The sequence below is a fragment of the Meleagris gallopavo genome, chromosome 7, assembly GCF_000146605.3.
Source record: "Meleagris gallopavo isolate NT-WF06-2002-E0010 breed Aviagen turkey brand Nicholas breeding stock chromosome 7, Turkey_5.1, whole genome shotgun sequence".
Lineage (NCBI taxonomy): Eukaryota > Metazoa > Chordata > Aves > Galliformes > Phasianidae > Meleagris > Meleagris gallopavo.
In genome coordinates, this window is record NC_015017.2 from 35,792,792 (window position 1) to 35,810,984 (window position 18,193).

The 18,193-nt window shown below is 37.8% G+C and overlaps 1 long non-coding RNA gene across 1 annotated transcript in view; it reads left to right on the forward strand.

The window, feature by feature from the left end:
• Nucleotides 1-18,193, forward strand: part of LOC109368659 — a 58,686-nt gene that overhangs the window by 20,166 nt on the left and 20,327 nt on the right. Inside the window, exon 2 of the long non-coding RNA XR_002116930.1 lies at nt 18,055-18,149. This is a non-coding gene — a long non-coding RNA (uncharacterized LOC109368659). The remainder of the gene's footprint in view (nt 1-18,054; nt 18,150-18,193) is intronic.

The following is an 18,193-nucleotide window of genomic DNA, read 5'->3' on the forward strand; positions in this document are numbered from 1 at the left end:
TTGAGAGGAAGTAGCCTGACCCACCTGCTGGGATGGGTCAAGTGACTGAGGAAGGTTACAGGCACAAGTGACAGCTCTATCTAGCTGATAGTAGAGATGATGCAGAATTTATGGGTAATTGAGTGCTATGATTGTAAAGCTAATAATAAAAGGTAAGATGGATTCCACATTTTTGTGATGAAAGAGCAGTTTGACTGCTGTCACTGTGTATTAGGTGATTTTGTGCATGTGCATTGAATATAGAAAAGGCTGATTTTTCAGGAATGCATTTGCCTGTGGAAAAGGACATAATTTCCAAAGCAGGCAGAGGAGAAAAACACATTCTCTCAATTTGTTTATTTTTCTTTATTTGTTAAAACAAACAAACAAAACCCAACCACCCAATGAAACAGTACTCATGTCTGGGGTTAAAGCTCACTGTTGTTCATGCCACTAAAAGTAGTGGTTGAATGTAGCTGGTAAATTCTGGCCTGTAGGTATTGTTACTTTTATGTTTTAAGTAAGTTATTCTTTTGCAGATATTGAATAACGCTTTCTTTCCATCTTCCTATTATAGCTATTCAATTATCACATTGCATGGAATTGCTGTGATTTAACGAAGATATTTGTAATAGGTTGGTTCATGTAAATGCATACCTTTCATTCTTGTGGCTGGTTGGTATTGCTTTTAATGCTTTTTTTCTGCTTTCTAAGAAAAAAAGAATAGTAGTTGCAAAGCTGTGGTGGGATTCATGAAATCAGAACTGTGTAATGCCTTTAGCCTGCTGTCAATTAGTCTCTCTGATACAAAGCCATGATGAATCTCCTGGTGCCTTTTCCCTGCTGAGCTTAATAAATTCATTTTCAGTTTGCAAGTCCGTAGATGCCTCTGCTAGTCCAAGGGAATAACAAAAGAAGTCAAGTTATATGCCAAATTAAAATTGTCAGAAAGTAGGAAAAAAAAAAAGCTATAAACGAAACAAAAATTGACTGAGAAAGATGTATTGATGGTCAAGTGTAATTGCCTTAAGAGGGAGGAGATTAAAAAAAAAAATCCCATTTGAAGCTTACCTGAATAAGGTAAGAATGGGTGATCTGATTAAGTCCATGAGAAGTCAGAGGTTTAGCACAGAGGGAACTGAACGGGGGAGTGATGCAGAATAGGGATGCTGACTGTGATAGCGGAGGCACTGGGAGTGGAAACCTTCTCATACATGCAGGAGTTTCGAGCAAGGAGGTAAACAAGAACAGGTAATGAGCAGTTAGCTCTGATAAAGGCAAATGCTGTTATTTCTAAGACTGCCTGCTATGCAACTGTTCTGATTACTGATTTCATTAACACTTTCAGAAATGAAATACTTTGAGAAGTTACTTTCTGTGGGGAGACCTTTTCTTTCACATGTGACAACATATAGGATGCCTGGATATCCTATTAGTTCACTAATATATTGCAATTCCTTTTTGGCTGGATCCTTATTTACATGATGTAAGAGTTTGGAGCAGCTGTCTGCTGCTGTGAAAGGGTCTGGTTGTTGTGAGGCCTTCATCTACACTGCTGGTGTTTTGACTCCAACAGGGGTGAGAGGAGCGATACAATATCATACCTTATCTATTTTGCTATTTCAGAAAAAACTCAGTTGATAGTGAACATCAGAAAGAGGATGTGGCCATGAATCATTTTGGAAACTAAGCATGGATTCTGTTCTGAAGAAAATGTTGCACGTTGGCCTGCTGTATTCTCCTTAATTTGGCCAGAAATCCTCAGTGTTTATTGAGGGTGAAATTGATCCATGTGCTGTGAACTGTGCTCCAAATAAAACTTGAGCTTTTAATGGGGGATATGCCATGCACTGGCTTTCCTGTGTAAGGATGAGTTCTTGAAAAATGAGAACTGAGAGTAGATAACGATGACAAGAAATAAGACTGGGCTATCAGAATAAATGGCACACAAATCCACATTTTACTGCCCCAAATTGGATACGTGTTCTCTATTTTATGCTGATTCACATAGAGTTACAATGGGAAATCAATGGCAAACAAAAATTGTGTATGGGGTGAACTGCTGAACAAGATTTTCCTGTTCTAGCTTGAAAGATGAATGTAATAGGGATAATGTATGGGACTTGTATCTGGCAGTAGGTTTGTTTCCTTCCTCTGTTTGTGAGCTATCTGTGACTCCGTCTGTATGACTGTTTTGGCAGCGGGTGCCTGACCTGATTATATAGTGAATGCAGGCAGATGTTCTACACTAATGTTCTTTATTCTTGTCTTTTAACTTATTTTCAAATTAGATTTTATCAGAAGCTGTTCATATTTTGTGTCTTCAGTCCTCTTTCTTGGGTGGATGTATCCAATATCTGTACCATAACTGTACTTAATCCCATGCTGCCACCAGTGTTTGCTGTCTTTCCCCTGGCCTCGTAGGTCATACAGGATTAACCCTGAAACATATAACATTGCCAGAAGAAATGCAAGAACTGTTTGTTACATATAACCCTAACCACCATAAAATAACTGATAGAAATAAAAAACGTGCTTAAGTGTATGCGATGTTATGTTCTTCTCCCTTTTACTGTATATAAATGGGGAAAGTACTTCATTATTTTGAATGCAAACATGCTGTTTGTTTCATAGCTCAGAAAGTTAAATATTTTCTTTTGTCAGTAGTTCCTTAGAGGAAATGATAGGTTTCAAATGCCAGCAATGCTTAGCTATGAAACTCCTGACTTCATAGGTTAAAAAAAAAAGATTTGTTTTTTGTTTTTTTTTACTGTTCTGTACCAAAGCAAGGGAAATGTACAAGATGCAGCAGCCTTCTGAGAAAGTACTGCAGAAGGGAAGAAATGTATTTGATCAAGGTCAATTTTTTCCCCATTTTATTAGAAATTATTTTTCTTTTTCTTCTATACTGCCCTTATTAAAAGTCTTCATAGGTCTTTCCTAGATCTATTTCTTTATATTACTCTTGTATTTGCAGTTCATATTTAAAAATTCTTTCCCTTAGCCTGCTCTTTTTTTCTTTGTTATTTGAATCCTCATTGGCCCACTGCCTGTGCTAGAGTAGCTCTCTCATTTGAGCTGCTGGTGCTATATGAGAAACTTCAGAAGTTCACTTTTAAGTGCTGGAAACTGGGTAGAAATCACTTAAATGTCTGAGTTACTGTGGCTCTAGATATAATTCAAGCCACCTGGATGTGAAGATCTACTGGAATTTGAGTCAGTTCATGCATACTTTTCATTTTCTACCTCCCAATTTAAGTTTTAAAGATGCTTTCATTTTAAAAACATGCAAAACAACACCAAAACCAATGAATGTCATCCTGTTAAAGCCAGCCAGTACTCTGTATTTATTAAGCAGTAATTAAATTCTCAAAATTAAGACTACTGTGTTCAGGATAACTGTAGCTTGTAGGATTTGGCTCTTGAGCCTGTGCATGTGTAGATCGTATCTTGCTGTACTTCTGTGAATTTATTCCTAAAAGGCTGAAGTACAGCTCCGCTTGAAGAACTTCACAGCTGCTTTGATCAATAATAGTTCATCATCAATTGGCTGCATTTGGTGCAGAAAGGATTTCTCCTCCTCTGCACTCACTGGTGTTATGCTCCCTTATCTGCATTCAAAATAGTACTGGCCTTTTTCTACTTACTCAGTGTAGATGAACAGGGTGCAGGCATCATTATCAGCTGATTTTTCTTCTCACTTGCGTTCAGTAGCTATTCCATAGTAGTTAAGAGAAAATACAACATCGTTGTATCAGTCAGGATTTTCCTTATTTTGGAGAGGTTCACAGTGCAGGATGATTTAAGTATCAGTAACTCTTCTGCTCTGACCTTCTCTATAAAATTAAGCTTACAAAACGTGAGCAGTTGTACTGATTTTTATGTTAGGATTGTTGTCTGCGACTTGTACTCGAGCCATGCTGAGTCTGGATGAGCATGGAGGCTGTATGAAGTCACTTTACTACTGTGAAGACAAAAAGGACTTTGCAGTCTCAGAAGGTTTCTTACGCATTGCAAGTAATAGAGTTTTTCTGAACTCATGGTCTACAACTGCAGAAATGCAATGTCCAGTGTTGGCTGCTGTGTGAGGGGCCAAGTTCACCAACATCAGGTCCCGTCCTAGAAATACCTTGAATTTTGTCTGCCCTATGAATATGACCTATTTCCATTTTCATGAATATCCTTTACTGTATGTGCTAGTATTTTTTGCTATGGAAGGAAGGAAAAACAAAGTAAGAGAAGGGTTTTTAAGTATTTACTCCTGGTTATGTTTATGCTTTTAATTCAATTTACTTTAAAGTTAACTGCTGTATTATTTCTTTAAGATTCTGCTCTGCTCACAGTAGCAGAGATTCTTGGCAATTGCTTAGGGCAGCAGTTAATTAAGAATATTGGCCTGAGTTATGGGAATCCTAGTGAAAATTCAGGTCTCTTGTGGTTCTACGGAAAGGTTACTAAGCAGAAAAACATGTTCAGTTACTTTTTTCCATGTGTATATGAGAGCTGAATCCTGGCTTGTATGCCACTGGAAGGGGGGTAAAGGTATGTTCCTTTTCTCCAACTAATGGCAGCACCTACAGCTTAAAATGGAAAATATGTCTGAGAGAAATAAAAGCAAACAAAAAGCAAGGAGAGCAGCAGTAAACAAAACTTTTATGGAAATAAGAATCAGTATTTCAGTCCCTGGTAGGAGTCATTCAGTAGCTCCAGTCCTGGAGGAGCTCTCATTCACAGTGCTGATGGGTTGTGTTCTCTATAAGAAATAAGTTAAAGACTTAGTTTCCCTTTCTCTCATCCTCCTTATGACATTATTCTTTGAGTGGCTGGTGAGATGCTGGAGGATTTTCCTGGACTTGAAATTTAGCCCTGTTAAAAGCACTTTGGGAGTGCAAGAACCAAACTGAATGCTGATTATTCCTGTCTATCATGCCCTTGCTATGACAAGTTTTCATGCATAGGTTGCTTTTCCTTGCTATTCACTCTGTACAGAATTAATTCTTCTTTATGCTAAGAAAGATGTGCTGAAATGCTATAAATCCTACAAAAACTGCTTTGCTGAGCTGGAAAAATAGCAGCACGCTTGCGGTGCATGCTTCTGTGAGACCACAATGCACGACCACAGTAAATCTGTTACTATTTACATTCCCTATAAGAGTTTTACTGAAAGAGGTTCATGTTTTGTAATATTTGCTGTAACCCATGAGATCAACTAATGTCAGCTTGAACCATATTGGAGATGCGCCTGGTGTCTCCCAGGCTGGTATTTTCATTTCAATATCCCATACTTTGAAGGGATTTCCTTTTATTCAGTTCTCTTCCCTGTTCAAGGACAGAAGACTTAAAAATCCTATATCTCATTTCCCAGTCTATATATTTTTGTTCCATGGTATACCTCTCTCTTTTTGTTTTTGACAGCTGCCTCCTTCTCCATCCACTTGATTTCATCAAAATATCTCAATCCACTTTCCTCATCTTCCTGTGTTGATTTTTGTAAGGTAGGGGACACCTTTACAAACCTGAGCCTTCATCCAGTTAGGCAAGGAGGAATGTGAGAGCTGTCCCACCAGAGCACACTGCTCTGTCCACATCAGTCCTCAGCAGCTGTCAGTAGCAGATGTCTGTGAGAAGATCACAGACATAAATCACATTTGCAGCTGTAATGTGTTCATCTAGCTTCTGGCAATCTGCAGTTTTGGGACTTTTGCAGCTGGAGAGTGTATTGCATTCTTGTATTTAATAGTCCTTGATGGTCTCTTTTCTCTGATATAGCTTTCTACTATTATTTCTTTAAGGAAACTAGAGTGAGATATGGATGCTATAAACAGCTGAGGTAGCTAAAGCGTACTTACAAGAGGGAACTAAAATGCATTTACAGTTGCAGATAGAAATTGAGGTGTTTAGTTCCTCCTCTGCATCTTGCTGCATTTTATTGTGTAGTAATCAGGATAACGTACAAATATAATAGACTTGGCTGTGTGTTCCTTGCAGTATCAGCAAAAATCAGGAACGACTTTGCTTGCTGCTTCTCTTGTTTTCTTTACTCTTCAACTTTGGGAATTGAGATCAGCTAAGAATGCTGTAGGTTACAGCAACTTGTTTCTCTCTCCTCTTTAGATTTGAGAATGGATCGGGTAGTGGAATTTCATTGAACTGAAACAGAGGAAAGACTTCGCATCTTCTGTGGATTGGTCTTGTCACATATGTATGAGGGAGCCTGGGAAGGCAGAAGGTTGGTGCAGTCCTGGGGCGCAGGTTCAGGTGTTTTGCAGTGGATAGGGTTTGGTCTTAATTCTGGGTAAACATCATTGAGGAACCTCATCCTAAAGGAGTCAACTTCATTACAGCCTCTGAATCAATTTAAATAGATGTTCTCTTCTTTGTTTCATCTCATCCTATCAATGAGAAAATGTGTGTTCAGTGGAGCTCAGCTTTATGGTTTGAGGCAAAGTGTTACTGTGGCATCAGATGCTGTCACTTCTCTGTGGCGGGTTATCAGTGACTGACCCACTTAACTTTACTAAAATAACTGCAACTGCCTGTAAGTTTTAGAGCACAGTGTGAGTATCACAGTAGTTCCTTGCTCATTTTGGTTGCCTGACTAATTCTGGATTTGCTTCAAATGAGTTTTATTGGTGTATATACATTGATCCTTGATGTTCCAAGGTATTGCAAAAATAGGGTCCAGAAAGGGGAAAACTTAGCCATTTCGTTGTTATCACCAGGGGTGCTGACATTTTGGGAAGTGGGAGAGCAGAATGATTCTGAAGTAGGGAGCTGTTCGGTATTTTTGAACCTGCATCCACAGACCTATTGGTTCCTCCCTATTAGCTTATTCACATATCAGGAAATAAAACACTTTCAGTTGATTCAGTGATTGAATTGCTTTTAGTAACCATATTAAGACCTACCTGGACTTGTGGAGTTTTGCTGGAGCTCAGTGCTGCTATTCTCCCAGACTGTTCCTGGGAATGGGTGCAGAATCTGGTGACTTGTCTGTGTGTGTTGCAGGCCCTGGTCACAGTGAAGCTCACAATTGAGTTTGAGGTCTGTAGTTCCATGGAGCTTCTCACTAAGCTGTCTGGCCTGTGATACTCTTATTTGTTGCGTAGAAAACTGATATGACAAAGTTGAATTTTTGGACTAATTTTCTCTTGGTTTTGTCCCAGTAGACTGACACCACTTGATTTGAAGGAGCATTAAATTGTTTGGGTTTAAGAAATGACAAAACAATGGGTTTCTTCTGAAGCTTCTGTTTTAATGAAAGATTCATTGCACATTGAATTTCTTATTCTAACGTGAAAAGAAAACGCACAGTATAGTATCAATTCTAGAATGTACTGATTACTCCCACCTAATGAACTCCAGTTAGAGATTGCTGGTATGCAACTTCAGTGCTTTATAGATGTAGAGGCAGAGGACTATTAAAGCATCACTGCTGGATCTATTTCTCGTCTTTTGATGTTTCTTAAAACTTGACTGATACCTCAAAGGCATTCTTGCATACTTAAAGGAGCAGATTTTTAGTCAAGACTCTCTATCACTTAAGGATATGTTTTCAGTGAAACCACACGCTTCCAGGCAGAATACATAGATCACTCAGAGGGTGGTGAAGCACTGAAATGGGTAGCCCAAGGAGGTTGTGGATGCCCTGTCCTTGGAGGTGTTTAAGGCCATGTTGGATGTGGCTCTGGGCAGCCTGATCTTGTGGTTGGTGACCCTGTACATATGAAAGTAATGCCTCTTATTTTTTTGCCATGGGAAATACAACAGATAAAAAGAACACAATAACAACATTTGATAGAGCCAATTCTCAGCTACAGTGCACTTTTTCAGCATAGTCACGCCACCATTAGCTGTGCAGTTCCATCAGTGATGAGCAAGAGAATGCGTGCCATGCTGGTAAAAAAAAAAAAAAAACAAAAACGCACCAATACAGGTATGTCTGTATTCCATCTGTCTGGGATTAGAGTGCTTGGCAAGGAAACGAGCACAGTTCAGGGGATTGTTTGGATCATACTCACCAAAGCTGCAGTGTCTGCTGAACTTTTGAATCTGATAAGTTAAAGCTGTTTGCTACTCGAAACTCCTCGCTATTTTGATGAAACTTCAAGTGTTTTGTTTCCAAAGCACCTAAAATTCTTTGAAAATGCAATATGAAACCACAGCAGTTTGTTTCATATTGTAAAAGATTCACTGCATTTAGTTTTGCTTCCTTCCATCTTATGAGGTCTTCTGAGACCTAGCAATTCCCTGTAAAAGGCTCTATTTTTATTTTTATTTTAAAACAAAGTGTCTTAAATATGATTTATTACTAACACTAAGTGCAAATATAACCTTCTTTGTTTCAGGGAAGTTGTGCATGGGTTGTCTTGTAGCAGGAAAGTGGAAAATTGTAAAATAACTGAAATCCTAGTAGGATTTTAGTTCAACTAAATAGGAGCACTGTGAATTCCCTTTTCCCGAACAGGGAGTCAGGCTAGGGTTGGAGATACAGACTGGAAACAGTACTATCAGAACACTTTAAAAAATATTTTATAACAGTTTTATTTCACTAATATCGGGCTGACAACTACTTGCACACCACCTCTCAGCAACTAGAATGCCTTAGGGGCAAGGATATGTTGCTGACCCATGTTCAATTTGTTGCCTGCCCACATCTCAGGACATTTTGTACTGAACTGCTTTCCAGCATGTCTAGGAGCCTGGCTCATTCCTCCGCAGGTCAGGACTCTGCCCACCTTTCCTCATCCCCATCAATTTCTGGCAGCCACAAACCACTACTGTAGTAGCACAGGCCTGCAGACAACGTACTAATGTATACTGTAGGCTAAAGCAATGCAATTCAGATGGTGAAGGCATAGTATAGGGAGAATTCAGGTCTGCAATGCCTGAATTCACTGCAGTAAGGAATGGAGAAACTGTTATGGTGCAGGAGAAGACGACAGACGATTATAAGCCTCAAAAGCCAGGTACTTGCTGTTCTGACTGGTCTTTAGACCCCTGACTATTAGCAAAGCATACGAGCCCTGCTGTTTAAGAAGTGTTCAGACTTGTATGACTATGATCCTACATTGCCCCCTAGCCTGACTTATTTTGCTCTTAGTTGTGTTATCTTAACCAGTGCTGCTTAAGAGGGTCAGGAGCTATGAATTCCAGATTCCATTTTTTTTCATGCCTTCAGATAACTTCATATTAAAAAAAGTAGTAAGAAACATCACTGTCAGCATGTTCTTTTGCTATAAAGAAAAAAAAAATTGAGTAAACAAAACTGTGGCTAGTTGCAAAGCAAGTTTAAAGGGAAAGGCAAGTGCTCTTTTATTTTTCTTCAACTTCTTTTTCACAGAAAAAGCGAAGCCTATTCTGTGTAGACAAAGTAGATGAGTTTTCCGCACCAGAGAAAAGTCTTTTATTTGCTTCCAGCCCTTTCCATTTTTCATTACTATCCTGCATTTTCTTCTTAAAACACAAACAAGTCAACGTCAGCATGGCTGGCAGGCTAAAATGATTTTGGGGTAATTTGTGTTTGCTAGCTCAAACAAAATCAATCACTATTGTTTAGAGACCAAAAGCATTAAAAAGCTGTGAGATATTTCTGGACTTTGACAAAACGGTGCTGTTTCTAACCCCACTACCTGGGGCAGAAAAGGGAGTAGACTGCCTAACATCCTCGGGTGTGGTTGCAATTTTCAAATGTACATGATTATATAAACAATACTTAAAAATACTTGAGAGGGATTCATCTGTTTTGGTTTCATGTTTAAAGTGGGGAAAAAAAATCCAAATTGATGTTACTGAAATTCATTCTTATCAGGGAAGACGACAGCATACTTTCTCAAGGTATTGTTTCCATTTTAATTTTATACAGTAGAAAAGAATTCCTAGGTCTTCTAAAGTGAAGTTTGAAATACACAAAAATGGAGATCAAGTCCAAGTTCTTACTTCCTTCAGTAGAGTATGATGTAGTATTTGTATTTCTAAGATTTTTTGATTGTTGCTCCTTTCCTCTGTTAAATATCCCAGCATGTTGCTCAATGTGGGGGAGGGTTCTACTCTGGAAACACCAGAAATTTTTCATAGAAATTGTTGTCAGCTGTGTGGCAGGTCGTAGGAAGACTTTATGGACGTGAAAGGAAAATCTGCAACTAGTTTTGTACTTTTGCAATTTGTAATTTCTTACAAGTATTTGAGCTGATAGTTTGAGGGGTTAGTTCAACTTATCTCAGATCTGCAGATATCAGGGCTAGAAACTTTAAAAGAACAGGGGTTAGCTCGAGTTTAAACTATTTTCTTGTTTTTTGCCCAAAATACCTGAATTAGGACAGAGGAAGAAGCAGGAATGTATGGCAAGCTTAGGAACCAAAAGCTGAAGCTAGGAAAACTGTGTCTTGTGTACATACTTGTAAGAAGAAGGGGAAGTCTGTTGCTTGTACTAGTAAAGGTAAAGTATAATGAGGTACAGGCTGTGACTTCAAAGTTGTCTAGTGAAATTAGCCAGTAAATGTTTATAAGGCTGATATTCTAAAAAACTATTGGTTTTATGATATTAATCTCAATAGATTCATGGCTATGTAGAAACAGTGAGTTTTGCTGCTTTTTAAAAGAAAGAAAATCTCCTGAGTTTCCTTTAAGCATTTTCTGCCTTGGTGCATTAAATTCATGTTTTCTTTTTCTCTCCTTTTTCTTTACCCCTTAAGTTAAAGATCGGATATTTTTCTCTTCTACCCTACTAATCTGGTGACTGCAAAACTCTGCTTTTGTATCTGGGTAACTTGATTTATCGTAGATTGAAGTCTGATTATATAATGAATGATTTCAGTTCAACTGAAGGGGAATTAATGAACTTAAATATGAAAAACTCTTTGTCCACCTAATAGTCCAGCCTTCAAACCCGTATCTCTCCAATTTAGAGATAAGGATGTGGTGCAGAACCTTGCAAAAATCCTTGCACAAGCCAAGTTTAAAGTCCAGTTCTTGCAGGTAGAGCACAACAGTACAACTGAATTTCTTTTGCCTGTGCCTGCTGCTGCCTTGGGCATGTGCATTGATCTGAGACAAGATACAGAAGAGCAGCCAGGAAGATTAAGTGACTAGAGGGATCTGATTTATAAGGCAATATTAAAAGTGTAATATATTTGGACTGTATATGCAAATAGAGCAGAGGACACCATAACTATCCTGAAATACTTGCTTAGTAAAGGCCCATGATGGTGAAGAATTACTATAGGGAGGAACAAAGAAATATAACTAAGAATAATGGTTGAAATTAAGAAAAATAAAATGTGGGCTGAATGCTATGACAAAGCTCTGTGACACCTAAATTCAGAGTGTAGAATAGAAAGAAAGTGTTGAAAGACCCATCACTTAAAGGTATGTAAAATTAGATGTGGGAAAGTAGTGGAAAGCATACTCTAGAGGGCAATCCTTCACTGGCATGGGGATAGAATAGATGTTCCTTTCCATCTCTAATTTCTGTAATTCAGCAATAATGTGATTAGGTGATATTTTTCCTTTTGCAGACCCAAGATACTATTAAATATATTAAGGTAGCTTTTAAAGTTATCTGTAGTAGCGCTCAAAGTTAGCTTTATCAAATAAACAGAAATGCAGTGCTATGAACCCATGGTCTGTCAGGGAATACTGAATTAATTATGAAAACAAAGACAAAGTGTTAAGTCTGGATTTCCCCCAGGTGTTCTGAAGACTGATGTCAGCTCTAAAGATGTGGTCTAAGCTCTGACATATCTTCTTTTGAGCACCAGTAAGCTAAATGTCTGGCCTTCCTTCCACCACTGGAGGAGCAAAATGTCAGAAATATGTTAAACAGAAGTTCTAGTCCATTTGGTTGCTCTCTTGTGCACCATTCAAAAGGAATAAAAGAAGAAAGTTGAATAGACTTTTTGATCTTTACAAAAGTATTGAATATAATGCTGTTAGTCCAAGAAATCCTGCTGGTGGAAAGGATTAGGCCATGAGAAACACTCTTGTATGTCAGAATTGGTCAAGTTCTTGTGACCTAGCAGTCTCAGTGTATTTGTTCAGTCATCTTTCTTCAATTCATGTTATTATGCATTTTAGAATGGTATCTGAAAATTGAAGGTCACTATTTTGTGTAAGCAACAAACTTAAAAGGGCTACTGACAAACTAATAAGAAATCTCTCCTCCGCTACCTCTTCATATTGGCTTGCCTGAAATTAGTCTGTGAGAATGTCTGGATGTGAGTTTACTAACCCTTTTCCTAATTTCTTAAGATATTACAGGAAAAAGGGTAACAAACTGCAGGTTTCAGTGATGGGAATGCTTGTTCGGTTGGAACCCAACTGAGACGTGTTTTCACAAAGGATCAGTCATTGGATTAAAACGAACTGTAGCTTTCACAGCAAGGATGTATCAATGCAACCAAACAGAAATGCCATACAGAGTGTGAGATCTACCTCAGTGCTCTGCTCAGATTTGTAGATCAAATAGTAAGTCTAAAGCGTAATGCTACCATATTGCCTCAGGTTCCAAAGCTTGCTTATCAAAGCAATCTCAGACACCTGTTACATAGGCATACCTAAGGAGGACCTCTGACAGTGTTTTAAGAATATTTAACAGTTTCTCTCCTTTTCAGTAAAATAACTGTTTTCTTTAGTTGGGCGAGAGTCTGACACTGCTTTAGACTTTCACTAAGTGAAGTTCTGAAAACAAGAATACAATGACCAGGTTGCAGACACGTTTTTGAGCCCAGCAAAAGTTGGAATTGACGATTAATGTAAATTTTTCCAACTCAGGGCATTCTATGGTTCTTAGATGAGAGTGAACACTGGAAAGCCTAGGGTTGTAACAGTCATTAAGTGCACCTATAGGATGATGAAATTGTCATGACACCTCTGAAGTCAAGAAATCTGCAACTAATGTCACTTAAATTGGCTGGTAACAACACTTTCTTCTGGAGTTATTTTATTGTTTAAATACGTTAGACAACACAGCAAAGTAAGAAGGTTAAGAAAGTAAACAAAAAAAAAAAACAGGAAAAATGAGTTGTTGGCATATCTATGGCAGCTGTGAGGCTAGCACTATGATTTAATAACCGTACCACATGCCATGTGACAGCAAAGCAACACATGTTGATGCAATAATGCAGGGAGAAGTTGACTTATTTGTAATGTCATATATTGTAAGAATGAACTTGAAAGTAAATGGTCAAAAAAGTCTTGATAAATTGTGAAGTTTTCCCCAAGAAGGGGAAAAAAGCAAAAAGGAACTGACACTGTCCTGGTATCATTGCTATGCTGATATACATTAATCTGAGCACTGAAGAATGTCTTCACTAATGATAACACGGTGCAATCGTGTCCTGTAACCTATAATGGCTTGCTATAAACTATAAAAATATCCTGCATTTTATGAAAATGTAGAATGGTTTAATACTACATTCTGAGGTGGTGTTAATTAAGTCTGAAATGATTCTCTTTAATCTGCTAAGAGGCTCAAATTTGCATAAGGGTTTTACCTATTTTATATGCAATTCCAGTTATCCCAAAATTATCTTTATAGACCCTATTTTTTTCAGCTGGGTTATCTCTAAATCCAGCCTGATCATATATCTTATAATGACATCTGTAGCTACACAGCTACCTGCTCCTCTGCATGCTCATGTTCCAGCTCTCAAGTAGATGACTGTAAAGGATGGAACCAGAGGCTCACGAGTGCATACCTCAGATAACCATTTACAAGGGAGCTATAGCATTCTAGAATTTTTATTTTTACAAAAGACAGTTTCAGTCCAATTCATTGGATGAGATACTGTTTGTTTCTTTGTTTGTCTTCAGTGGATTGTATTAGCCTGTGTTCTGTACAGGGAGCAATGTGGGGAGAAACAAATATCAGTTTGAATTGACAACAGTGTGAATTTATGATGTCAGATAGGAAACACAGAACAGAGATACCGTAATGAATAAGTTTGCAGGCAGGATTTCCTGAACTTGGTAAGAAGCTTGGATTTTTTCTCGTCTTTGAGGTGCAAAGTGGTTTAGGATGGAAACCTGTCAATAAGGTAATGATCAATTCTCAAATGTAAAGGAGCTGCACTGCAGAGTAGTTCTAAGAAAACAGGAAACAAAATAATAGGAATCCTGAGAATATAGGAGGATCTTATTCTGGGATACGAACAGCTGTCTTCCATAGAATCACTGAAATTGGAAAAGACTGCTAAAGATTCCCATGTCCAACTCCCACCCACCCCTTCCATGCCCACTAATCATGTCCCTCAGTGTCACATCTTCATGGTTTTTGAACACTTCCAGGGACAGCGGCTCTATTACCTCCACTGATACTACTTTTGCTTCGGTAGGCAGGTCTAAGTCTTCCTAACTGCACTGTGATGTGTGTGGGTATGGGCAGGGCCTTGCACAGAATATTTCTAAAAATCTGTAAGGTGAAAACAGCAGGCTTTGTAGAAGTTCACATCCAGCAGTGGTAATGTGCAGTAGAGATGAGATGATATGTACCCAATCTGAGAGATGGTGGAAGTTGAAAGAAAGGCGTGGGAATTATTACTTGCAGTGTGCAAGCATATTGTGTGAAGCAGTCTTCTCTGCTTTCTCACCTGTTTTTGCTATACTCCTGTATGATTTTTGTGCATTTCTAGTCATAATGCTTGTGTTTGACAAGTATATGCAAAATGTACATCTTTGCTACTTCCTAGGGCTTGCAGGCTGGGAATGAGTGCATTAGCCTAGCTAACAAACAGATTCTTGGTTGTTACAGTCTCGTAGTATTATTGCTTGAGATGCTTTAATGTAACTTAAAAAAAAAAAAAACACATTATATTTATATGCATTATTCTTTGTGGTTGTAAAGAAATGTGTAGTGTCAGTAAAAAAGAGTGTCCCTGAGTATGTTCTGAGTGTATTCCCTTTCCTCATTCAGAAGCCATCAATAATAGAAATGTCGGTAGAACAAGAATCTTTGTTATAAATCCAAACCCCTCAAAGCTATCTTTACTGCAAATTACTTGTACTCAAATGGGGGGGAAAAAAAAGCTTTGGGAAAAATGATATTACGAGATGTAGATTTGTATATTTTTTTTATGGTAAAGGCCATACCATATTAAAAGCCATTGTAGTTAGTAGATAAATGTGGAAGAATGCACGAGGGAAAGCAATCCTTTTTTTCCATATGTTTTCACAACTTTTGCTATGTTAATGCTATGTCTATGTAAAGAAAACTATAGAATGAAAAGACCTAAAATAGCTGAGTTTTAATGACCTCAGCTAGCCGATATAACCAGAATAGAGAGAGCTATAAAGAAAATTCATTGTAATTTTACACAAGTGCTTTTGAGAAACACCTGAAGCCATGAACCTATACCTACAGCTCTTTGTTTGATTTTAATTAATGCTTTGTAAAGAAAAATCTCATTAACAGTTGAAAAGGAGAGGGAAAGTAGTTAATGCTGACATTTCAATAAATAATGAGTTTGAAAACTGAAGAATAAAGGAGTTTTAAAAGCAGGAGTCTAGACTCAAAGTAATGGTTAGAAAAAGAAAACACAAAATATTTTAAGAATTGGATTGGAATGGAGAAGGAATGAATCACACCAGCCATTTTTCATCTTTCCTTCTGTAAACAGAATGATTACCCCACCCCATGAGACCCTGCTATACTGCATTCCCTGCCTATACATACAGTTTTGCTGCTTCTGATGAGATACAACACTTCCACATAAGTAGACTGAATAATACAATCACATATAGGAACTAACTGATGTGTGCCATAAATCAGCGGTCCTTACGTGCGTGGAGTCCAACCTTTCCAATTAAATTAAAAATGGCACAGAATAATAACTTCAGTGGTAATAAATAATGGAATGTACTGGGACATTGTACCAAGTTTTAACTATTATATCACTGATGAAAAAGAACATTAAAACTATTAAAAATTTCCAGGACAATGAAGTCAGAGTTAAGCTCATGGATTGCTGAACTGAAAGTACATAAGTGCTGTGTAACTTCCAGGTGGAAAAATCAGTTGCTGAAAGAAAACAAAGAAGCTTCACTTCTGGAGAATCACAGAAACACCAAGGTTGGAAAAGACCTACAAGATCACCCAGTCCAACCATCCACCTATCACCAATAGTTCTCATTAAACCTTATCCCTCAATACAAAATCAAACTTTCCTTGAACACCTCCAGGGTTGGTGACTCCACCACCTCCCTGGGCAGCCCATTCCATTGCCTGGCCACTCTTTCAGAAAAGTAGTATTTCCGAACGTCCAGCCTAAATCTCCCCTGGCGCAGCTTGAAGCCATTCCCTCTAGTCTTAAAGAAAGTGAGCCCTGAAGTGTACCTGCTTGGAGCACCCCCTGGCATCCTTGGGATCATGTCTCCCATAAATTCTTGAGGGTGTAAGGATATCCAGAAGGACGCTGTCTGTGTGAGGACAGCATAGGAATGAAGGTGGGATAGCTCAGACTTGAGTGCTGGAAGTTACTACTGACAAAGTAATGTTCCATTCCAAATGTCACCTTGCACAGAACCTCCTGCCCAGGGGAAAGTGGCCATGTATTCCACTAGAGCCTACTCCAACCCAAGACCTGATGTCAGGAAAAGGGCTGAAAGGGAGAAGTTCGTTATCTTTCTAATGAACTCTTTGAATATGCTTTGCTTACAAACCACTGATTTGATATTTTACTCACGAAGAAAATTAAAAAGAGTTCACGGTCTTTCTTAGCAGCTGACCAGTTCTGTCTCTGAATCATGCTTGAGTGCTGTTGAACTTGGTTTTGTTGTGGAGCTCAATGCTGACTTGAAAGAATTGTTGTCATGAGGAAAATGGAGGAGCAGTGCCAGATATAATGTAGTATTGACAAAAAAAAAACTTGTCTTGGCTCACAGCGCACGTCCTATATTCTTCTCTGGGTTTGTTTTTGTGACATTATTCTAACTCAGTGTAAGCTTCAAATTTTCCTTCTTTAATTTTATTTTTGCCTGGTTATAGCAGTACTGTATTTATGAAGAGGCACTTCATTTAATAGCTCAAGATACCTTAATGTCCTTCTACCTTAAATGCCTTTTTATGTGACTCTATGAATGAGATCTATTATTTTTTTACTGCCATTTGTTATTGAGATTACTTTCTCTTTTTACTTGAAACTTTTCTTGGAAAGCTATTTACCTTTCACTCTCTGGTTGCTTTGATTTGGATCACTTCTTCTCTTGGCTGAGCTTTCTCTTCACCTTTTATTATCATTAGGTGCTTTTCCCGTTTGTAGCCTATCACTTCATTATATTTTCTTTCAGCTTCTTGTTCACTTTGAGTAATGTGTTTAGTCTTTACCTCTACAAAACAGAGAAATATAAAAGCATTAAAAAAAGCCTATGCATCCTGTTCTTTTTTTTCTTTTTAAATGTGGAAATGAAATCTTCAGCTCAACTGGCTCTATCTCTGATTTCTTCTTCCTTATCGAAGTGCATTGGCAAGTAATACCTCATATGACAGTCAGCCTCTGGAGACCAAGAGCACAATGCAAGCCATGATTCATATATTAGTACCAGTCCTCTTAATCCCTTGCTTATATCAACCTTTTAAAGAAAATTAATTTCACATGATTATGCTAATATTTTCTTAATGAATTAGAAAAGAAGCCTGTGCAGAACTTTAATGAATCATTTTAACCATCCCTGCTGAGAGATTTCAGGATCATTCTTTTTGTAAAAGTATATGAATATTAATATGCACCCTGGTAATTGGAACAAAGTTAATTACTGTAATTCTCCTATAGTTTAAAAAAATACAATATGCAGTAATAGCTAGTTATTAAGATAGGAATTAGAAGGTAAAATATTATTAATTGCTCCATATGAAGTGAAGTGCATGTAGGAAACAATTTTAATAGAATAACCAGGTATTTTAATGAAATATGAAAATTAGTAGCCAAATTATGCTCTGAAATTTGTCATTTCTTCGTGCTTCTGATACTTGTAGTGTTGTGTTATGTGCTTTGGACTTTGATACTATAATATACTAAATGTACTATTATAGGTAGCAGTTTATTATATGTTAATATCTGTCTTTATCTTTCTGTTTGATAGGGTTTCTTGACAGACGGAGGCTTTCATCACCATCTGTCTCCTCCTGGCTGAATTCTAGGCCATCTTTGGCACAGCAGGAACAGTCGTAAAGTCAGGTAAGTTTCCCCAAGTTTTGTAAACTTGTTGACTTTTTAAAATG